This window comes from Gossypium raimondii, chromosome 8, assembly GCF_025698545.1.
Source record: "Gossypium raimondii isolate GPD5lz chromosome 8, ASM2569854v1, whole genome shotgun sequence".
Lineage (NCBI taxonomy): Eukaryota > Viridiplantae > Streptophyta > Magnoliopsida > Malvales > Malvaceae > Gossypium > Gossypium raimondii.
In genome coordinates, this window is record NC_068572.1 from 55658279 (window position 1) to 55668507 (window position 10229).

Below are 10229 nucleotides of genomic sequence, written 5' to 3' on the forward strand. Positions count from 1 at the left end.
GTCGTGAAACTGGAATGATTGTGGTTTTGTCTTGGTTGTTGGTACATTCTTCTTCTCAAATGGTAAAAAGGGAGACAACTGTTCTCACAGATTTGGATGAGGTTTAGGCTACAAAAAGGGACTTGGACGACAAAAATCTTTTACCTACTCTTACCCTACATTTATAGTCCCTATCCAATGATGTTTTTCCTCCGTAACATTCATTATTCGATATAAAATTTTAAATTTGAATTTTTAAAATAAAAAAAAATGTTAAAAGAGTTTTGTCTCTTATTTATAAATTCGATCTGACTTGACTCCAAATAAAGCTAAGACTAATGTGATAATTGAACTCTAAAGTCTTAGATCAATGTATATATATGTATAGGCTAAAAGTTTATATTATATATAAAATTATGTAACTAATATATTTGTAAAATGTTGATATAAATAATAAATAAGACTTTAGTTTAATGAGATAGATTCAAATTTTATTATGTGTATATATATATTTATATAAAAGATATAAGATGACAAAAATATCCTCGAAATAAACAATTTACTTTAAAAAGTGAAGACATTTTTATTTTTTTTCAACTAAATGAATATATGATTAACCCGTAATACCAACTCAATAAAAAAAACATTTAAGTTAACGAGATCTTAAGCAACCATCCAATTATCGGCTAAGGGAGCTAAGTCATTCGGCATAAAATGTATCCGACAAAACCCAACAATCTTAGTAGTATGGACCTTAAGCAATTGAGGTTGCAGAGCTTATAAACCGGTCACTGAGTAAATAGGTAGGCCAACACACCAATATGGGCAGACAATAACCATTCATCAGGCAATCTTCTGAGCAAACTGGTGCTTGGTATGTATGACTCTCCTCCCATCTACCTATGTACTCTCTGCATTCTTACCACCTCAAAATGACTTGCCTTCCTATTTTATCTTCAGTTTTTATTAAGTATCAAACTCCAATGCGGTTTCATCCACCATTCTCAACCAATCACCTCCAAACCCTATCCATATATAATCAACACATCAAATATACATATACATATTTATATATATATATATATATATATATATATATATATATACGATACAAGTAAAGAGAATGATTATGTTGGCAAGATAGATGGTGGGATTTTTCTCTAAGGAGATTTCATCTGTTTAGCATTTATTTTTTTAACCAAACTTGAATACCCAACAAATATGACAAACTGTCCTTTTTTGAGATCCACCATGATGGACCTATATGAATTATGATGTCTCTCCATCTTCACACCACCAACTTATTGAGAAGATTCTTAATTTCATCATAAACCCTTCTCTTTCTCCCTTTCTAATCTTTTTTTGTTTCTTCATCACTAGTCCCAGGGTCACATTGCAGTTTTCATATGATCAGATTATTATACACAGAAAAAAAAAATCAATCATGAAGGACCATGTTGTGTCATATCACTGTTGGGCAAGTAAAAAAGTAGTGAATTAATCATATGAGAACTTTTTTTTATTGCTTTAGGATGTAATTTGAGTAAATATTTGGTTAAAAAAAACATGTTTGTATATTTGAAATTTTAGTTTCTCTACTTTTCAAATATTAAAATGTAAGTCTAATTATTAACATTGTTAAAATTCTTTGATTAAATTAAGGTTCATTACAACCTAGGTAATTTCTTTACACGACAACTAAGTGAGTTTGTTTTTTTCTTATTTCAAAATATCATACTAGAGAATTTAATGAAGAATTCTATCGATGTAAACGATTAGACTTGAAATTTGTAATCTGAAAATATAGGGACTAAATTCTTAGAGACAAAAATAGAGAAACTAAATTACAAATGTACAACTTAAAGCATTTTTACAATTTTCTCAGATTTTAGACTGCATTTTTATAAAAAATATTTTTATATTATGTATGTGAAATAGATTTATGAATATATATTTATATTGATTATATATTTAATTGTGGTATTTTTAATAGGTCAAAATTTTAATTGTAAAAAAAGCAAACAATTATTTATATATACAACCAAACCTTAATTATAAAAGAAGTAAATAATATTATTTGATATATTAATTGTAGAATTTCCACAGACCAGAAATTAAAATATCATCTTATATTTTATAATTTTTTAAAATATCAATTAAAAATATAATGTTGACTTGAGATCCTAAATCTATATATATAGACATTTATACACATAGACACACATAAGATTATTAGGGTGATAAGAACAAAAGGAGAAGATTAGTGTTTTTCTCCTAAATGTATTGATATTTATTTAAAAAGGAGAGAATTTCGGTAAAAGTATTATGGAGTCTTGTATTAAGAGTTAAATTGTCAAAAAATGGGTAAATTTATTTTGTATGCTAGATTAAAGAACAATCTGGTCATTTCTGTTAAAAGTTTAATCCATTTCAACTATTAAAAACTTGTGTGATTGACAAAATAGCCAGACAATTACATGCAGCGTGTTACATGTACCTCATGCTGATGTACATAGACTAATTTTTAACAGAATGATCAGTTTGTTCTTTTATCTCACATACATGAACTAATTTACTCATTTTTTGAGTAAAAGAGATAAAAAAACAATCCAACTCCTAACACAAGTATCTCTACAATATTTTTACTAGAAATTTTCACTGTTAATGTTTATTGCATGAGTTTATATCCCTTAGACATGTTAAGGCGAAGTAGCCTTCCATTGTTGCTGGCAAAAACAAGTCATCTCTATATGGGGAATTACACATAAACAGACAAGGTCCAATAGTATCCCTACAAAATGAAGTACTGATGAAACATTGTACTATTACTAACAAAACTATTTGATATTGTCCTTCATATAATTTCTTAGACAAACTTCTGGTACTGCATTTTGCATGTTCTTCTCAATCAAAGCTCAAAGGGAGATGAGCCAGCAATTGCAGCCATGGATGGAGCCACAGTTTGCTGAACACATTGACAAGTGACACATTATGACCCACCATTAGAATTATGAGCTTCACATGTAAAATTTATGGTTTATGGATTTGACCCACCATGAGTTAATATATCTGCCCCATTTGGTAGATATAACTTCATGCAATAGAATAAATAACTAGTCATGATGATGAACACCCCTTTGAGTAAAAAATGAGGTAAAATTTAAAAAGTTTCACTTTTAATCACCTTCTTCATCAAAACAGATACATAAAAAGTAAAAAACAAAATTAATATTGATGCCACAATCAACCCTCCAAATCCACCCTCCCCAAAAGAATATATATATTAAAAGAAAGAACCAAAAACACCATGAAGGTCACCTTTAATTGTTGGTTTGTCTTTGATTCCATATCTGCTTTGTGTTTGCATGAAATGAAAGATGGTGAAGCATATATGGTCCTTAGGACAGTGAAGCTTAGAAAGGACATGTTTAGGGTATTAGACCAAAAGTTGGGGGGAATGAAGCCTGGTCCGAAATCATTCACAAAGGTCGTTTAAAACATTCACATGAATGACATCGAACCAGACAACATTCCCCGCAACGATTTCGTGTAATGAATTCGCGATGGTAAGAAAAAAGAAGCAGTCATGACAAGAGATTGAGAATCAAAGGAGAAAGGAGCAAACTTTTTTCTAAGATTGAGAGATATGAAGATATATATATCTTGCATAGGTGTGTTTATATAGGTAGTGAAAAAGAGGCATTCTTTGATGGGTCACATGACATGGAGTCCACTTTCTAAACCACCCTTTTCCCTCTCTTTTCTTCACACATAGGGATGAGGTAGTTAAAAATTATAAACTCAAGACTTATATCAATTGATTCTTACGACATTACAATATTTTCATTAATGATTTCGAGGTCAACTCAAACACCCACCACTTTTAGTCTCTAAAATTTTATTATCGGCATTGAACTTTTGAGTTTATCATATGTCATTTGCTTGTCACTAAGGTAAAAAGAAAGGTAGGTGGTAGCGAACCTTCATAAGCAATGATTGATGGCATTTATGTATATATATATACTTGTTTTTTGATGCCAAGCTTAAGTCCCAGGCTTAAAAACAGTTTGGTTATTAAAGTAATAATGGGACCAACAAAATTAAAAGGGAAAATATTGTACAATAAAGTAGAGTGGAATTGCAAAGTTTATCAAAGCTTAATTAATGACATATTTTTCCATTTTCCTTGTCTTTCTCATCAACCCCAATTGGTATGTTTGATAAAATCTTGAGCATAGTGTCTGAATTAACTAGTAAAGGTGCTTTTCATAAAGAAAGAAAAAACAGGGAGTAAATTGGAAATATGAAGAACTGTTGATTTGCATCAGCAAAATGCAGTAAAAATATCATGGAGGTCCCTGTATTAGGTGTCATATTGCATTTTGCTCACTTTATTTAAAAAAATAGACAAATTAGTCGCTCTACATTAGATTAAAGAGTAAGATAGTCATTTTTGTTAAAAATTTCATTTATTTTTATGAATAAAAATTGACATAGCTGACAAAATAATTAAACTGTGACATGTGACGTGCCTCTCATGCTGACGTACAAGAGCCAAGTTTTTTACAATAGTAATGGATGAAATTTTTAACAAAAGGATCAATTTACTCTTTGATCTAAAATATAGAGATTAATTTACCCATTTTTTTAGTAGAGAGACAAAATAAAATCCGACTCTTAGTACAAAAGCCTTCGTAGTATTTTATACCACAAAAATGCCTATTATTACCTAAATGATTCAAAGAATGAGGGATTTTAGTAATTTTTTCTTTCAATTACATCTGCATACTCCAAAGATATTTGTTTTCTTTTTTTAGTACAAAAGGGGTTGGAGTATGGGAATAAGGGAAGGAGTTGCACATGTTGGGATTTGAATTCCAAAAACACTAATAGGAGGGGTGAAGGGAGGGTCCCCTAAAATAAAAAATTGTAACTTTAGACCCTAAAATTTGTTAAATCTTAAGTTAATGGTAAAACTATACTATTAGGGGTGAAGGGAGGGGGCAGGCTCCTAAAATAAAAAATTGTAACTTTAAATCCCCAAAAATTTATAAAATCTTAAGTTAATGGTAAAATTATAATTTAGCCTCTAAAAAAATACTAGAATTTTGATTTAGTTATTTTGAAAATCATAAAAATATAAGTTAATACAATGATTAAATTACATTTTAACTCTTAAAATAATATATAACCAACACCCTAAAACCAATTGATATAAACACCTATATTCAAGTCTCATCATCCGTGGTATTGTCCAGTTACATACTATATACGAACAACAATAACTTCTTATACAAGAAAACATGCCCTATACTCTTGTAACTGTTAAAGGACTAAAATTATGCAGACATGGCCTATACTATGATGATGATCTTCAACTTTTAGCCTGTACTAGTTAGGCCTATACTACTTCTGTGACTGTTTTTGTATTGCTTTAGCTTATGATTGCATGAATGGACTAAGGTGAAAGAAGTTGATGTAGCTAAGCAAAAAAAAAAATATCATTCACTCTTTTTAAAAAAGAAAAAAAGAAAATTACAAAGTCAAATGGCTCCAAAAACTAGTGCAATCATGGTGATACATCTAAAGACACAGTGAATCTTACATGGAAATTACAAAACATGCTTTGGCTGATATCAAAATTCTCAGATGTTTTCTTTTAGACAACATAGAATCTTGCAGGGCAAAAAAAGTTTGCATTAAACACTTCAAGTTGGGAGATAAATTAAAGGGGCACAAACAAGAAGAAGAAGAAGAAGAAGAAGAAGAAGAAGAAGAAGAAGAAGAACAGTTTTGTTTGATGTCATCATACTGTAACTTCCATTAATGTTAGTGTTTGATGATGAGGCAAACTTTTTCTTTTACCAAAAGCTTCCTTTTTATGTTCTGTAATCCCAATAAAAAAGTTGATGATCCCAATAAGACAGTAGCCTATATGAACTGATGTTGGTGAAACCAACTTGGGTTGGTTCAGTTGGCTCGTGTTCATTAGCGCCTTTGCTAGCAATGCGGTTCGAATCTTGCTAGTACTCTTATTTGGTGGGTAACCTATATGATCATAAGTCACACTTTGACTTTAAAAGGGTTAAATAATTATTTAGGGCTTAAATTTGACAAAAATTCCCAGTGTAGGCCAAAATAAAAAAAAAGAGCTTGAAAGCCTAAAACCTAAATTTTTTTGGAAACCCTAACTAACCTTAATCCCTAATCCCTTAAGTTGCAGTGGGTTGGATTGAATCTGCCATAACAAATCTTATCTCCTTGGAGTTGCAGTGGAGCAAGATGAAGCTACAAATCCTATATCCCTGAGGTTGCAGTGGACCGGATTGAAGTTATAATTTCTATACCCCTGAAATTGCATTGGGTCTGATTTAATCTGCCATAGCGAATCTTATCTCCCTGAAGTTGCAGTGGAGCAAGATGAAGCTACAAATCTTATATTCCTGAAGTTGCAGTGGATCGGATTGAAACTACAATTTCTATACTCCTAAAATTGTAGTGGGTTGGAATAAAACTACAGTAGCGAATCTTATCTCCATAAAGTCGCAGTGGAGCGAGATGAAGCTGCAAATTTTATCTCCCTAAAGTTGCAATGGAGCAAGATGAAGCTACAAATCCTATATCCCTAAAGTTGTAGTGGAATAGATTGAAACTACAACAGCAAATCTTAGATCCTTGAAGTTCCAATGGAGCAAGAGCAAGCTGTGACACTAAATCCTGCCCTCCTAAAGTTGTAGCGAAGAGGATATAGTGGAGTAGAGCAACCAAGGAATTGAAAAAGTGGGTTACTTGAAAAAGAGAAGCACTATAGAAGTTGAGATTCAGTGGGACCAGATAGAATTGGTCCTCTTTCAAGGTTTTTGCTCTCTTCCCGTTACACGATAATGAGCAAAGAAGGGCAGCTGTAGTGGCTCAAATTCATCTGGCCCAAAATAAAACAAAAAATAAATAAAATTACAAAAACAGATTGGCCCAAATAAAAAAAGAGCCCGAAAGCCCAAAATCTAAACTTTTTTGGAAACCCTAGCTAACCCTAATCCCTCTCGCGCCGCAGCCTCTCCACGTCAGTAGGCGTGTCATTTGACATCCCTTCTGCCACCACCACCGTTGACTTCACTCTTTGCCACTATCACCTGCAAAACAACAGAAAAACAAAAGCAAATGACAGAAGCAGAAACAGAAGAAAGAAAAAGACAAAACAAATAAATATATGTATTATATTTCAGCTATAAAGGCCGAAAAAATAGTTTGTAACATAAAAAATCACAAGAAATCGAATACAAAAGAAAAAAAAAAGAACAACTAAGTTGAAAAGAAAATACGAAGGTAGTCCTTTCTTTTTCTTTTTTTCTTCTTGTTTCGAAAAATATAAGAAAAATAAAACAAAAAGTTTAATTTTTTTGCCTGTTCATCTTCCACCACTGTCGACGGCTTCATCGGAGAAGAGGAGCCGAAAGGTTTCTTGATTTCCATTCGAGTTTCGACTAGACTTCAGAGGATCTAACCCTAGATCCACAATCTACTCAAAAAGGGGATCAAAAGAGCCTATTTTGGGGAACTCAGGCCACCGAAGGTGACGGTCTCTGTCGTCAATGACCGGTGGCCACGACGGAGACCCACTGTCCCATGGTTGGACATAGGGGTAGCTTTGAGAGAAAAAACAAGAGAAAAGAATTTTTTTTAAACAAAGTCTGAATTTTTTTTGTTTTGATTTTTTTTTATTTATATAAGGCCTTATACGAGCTGTTTTGGGCTTGACCTTCATACACCCAACACAACGTCATTTTGATGCTTGACCCGATGACTCGATCCGACCCCTTTTAAGGATCCCTGTGTTTTTTAAGGGAATGGCTATTTGTTATTTTGGTCATTCCGCTTTTTAGCCCGTTTTTAAATTAGTCTTGCATATTTTTATTTTATTTCATTTTTACCCCATTATTTTGATTTCCTTGCGATTCGGTCCTTTGACCCACTGTCGACTTGAGGAAATGACATGGGTTTGGGAAAATAACCCTTTGGGTCCCTGTTTATTTTATTTTGATTTAATCCTTTGTTTTGCTTTGTTTTGTTTTTTAATTTATACTTAGAATTTCTTTTGGATTTCAATTTAGTCCTTTGCTCACTTTTTTTTTTGTTATTTCATTATTTTATTTTATCATTTCTGGCACTTTTATTTTATGATTATTTATATTTTCCTCTTTTCTAAATTATGCAATTTTATTTACATGTAGTTATTTATTTTATTTTATTTTATTTTGTCATTAGATATTATTATTATTATTATTATTATTATTATTATTATGCTATAGTCCTTTACTATTTTCCATGAAATTTCCTCTCTATTTTATTTTGGTCCTTTACCTTTAAATGTTGATACTATTAATACTATTAATACTATTTGTATATTATATTTTGGATATAATTATATTATCATACATTTTATTATCATTATTATCATATAGTATTATTAATTGAATAATTTTCATTATTGTTATTATTATTTCTTATTGTTGTATTCATTATAGTAATGTCATTTTATTTCATTGCTTATGTTGTTATTTTGTTAATAAGATAATTTTGCCATCTCCGTACATTGTAAATATTGCTACATACACTCATCCGTTTTTTGGCACAAGCGCATGAAAAATAATTAAAACCGAGGCAATATTCATTATTTTCGGGGTTTGAGGAGTCATTTTCCTAACTGACGGAGTATGACCTCTTCTTAGATCCGAAATAACCAAACATCCTATTTAAAATTCAAGACACGTAGGATTTAGGTAATAATCAAATGACGAGTGTTCTTGTTTTCGAGGATTCGAGATATCGTACCCTGACTTACGGGACATGATTTTTTTCTCGATTAATTCGAAAAAAGAAGGTCCTTTCATAAAATTTAATTTTGTTAGTGATATTGTAATCAAATAACATCATGCAAAAAAGGGGATCGTACTTTAAACTTTCTTTGAATTCTCAATTCTCGACACTAAGGCATTAAGTAATCAAATAGGTACCAATTTTGGGCGTTATGAGGACGCTAATCCTTCTTCATGTGTAACCGACTCCCAAACTCATTTGCTGGATTTTGTAGGCCGAAAATCATCGTTTTAGTAAATTTAACCTTTTATTAAAATGATAAAATTACGAGGTGATCCGATCACATCTAATAAAAAGGATTGGTGGCGACTCCATTTTCATTTTTAAAATAAAAAGTCAAATCGCCAAAAAGGTTTCGACACTGGGACTTAAATTTTCTTTTGTTCAAATTAGTCCTTGAGCTTGATATTATTCCCACACTGGGGGCCTAAACTAGACAGTTGTTCTCACATTGAGGCTTGAACTGTTTTTTGTCCAAGTTAGTCCCTAAACTTGACAATTGTGCTCATATTAAGGGCTAAACTTGGTAATTGTTCTCACATCAGGGCCTGAACTAGGCAACTATTCTCATATTGGGGATTGAATTTTTTTGTCTGAGTTAGCCCTTGAACTTTGTAATTGTTCTCATATTAGGGCTTAAACTTTAAGGTTTTCAAGAAAATATCAGTAATTAACTTGGACAAAAAGAAATCCAAAACTCAACATGGGAACAATTGTTAACTTGAAGAAAAAAAAATTTGGACCCCAATATGATAACAATTACTAAGTTCAGAGTTTAATTTGAACCAAAAAAGTTTAAACCTCAAAAAAATGACCGAATTCAAGCCTTAAAAAGTGATTTAATCTATTAAAAATTTGCAGCGGAAAGGATCTATGAACGACCATTAAAGATGGGATTTTTGAGACAAGAAAACAAGTATGAGATCCAGCTAAGGGGAAAACCAGTGTGTGGATATGCAACATTAAATCAAGAAAAAGTTGAGAAGAAAAGCTGATAATACAGCCAAATACAAGCTTGGCCCAGAAATCTCAATATTTTGAAGAGGAAAAAAACTTGATGATTCCCAGTGGAATCCTTTAAATTTTAGGGGCCCTTTAATTTGTGGTTAGCTTACAAAAAAACCCAATACATTAATGCATATCGCAAAATCAGTTAAAAAAACACTCAAAAAAAAGCTAAGGGAATCAATCATTGATGACATTTATACATGCATACTAAACATAGAAATGGATTCATATCCTATAGAAAATTAGCCTTAAAAGTCAAACTAAACTTTTGGAATAGCATATGTGATTTCTATAAAGCATCCGTACCTGTCAAATTCCGAAACCAGCACCCCTTTTTTTGTTACAATGTGTGTAAAGTGGAAAGG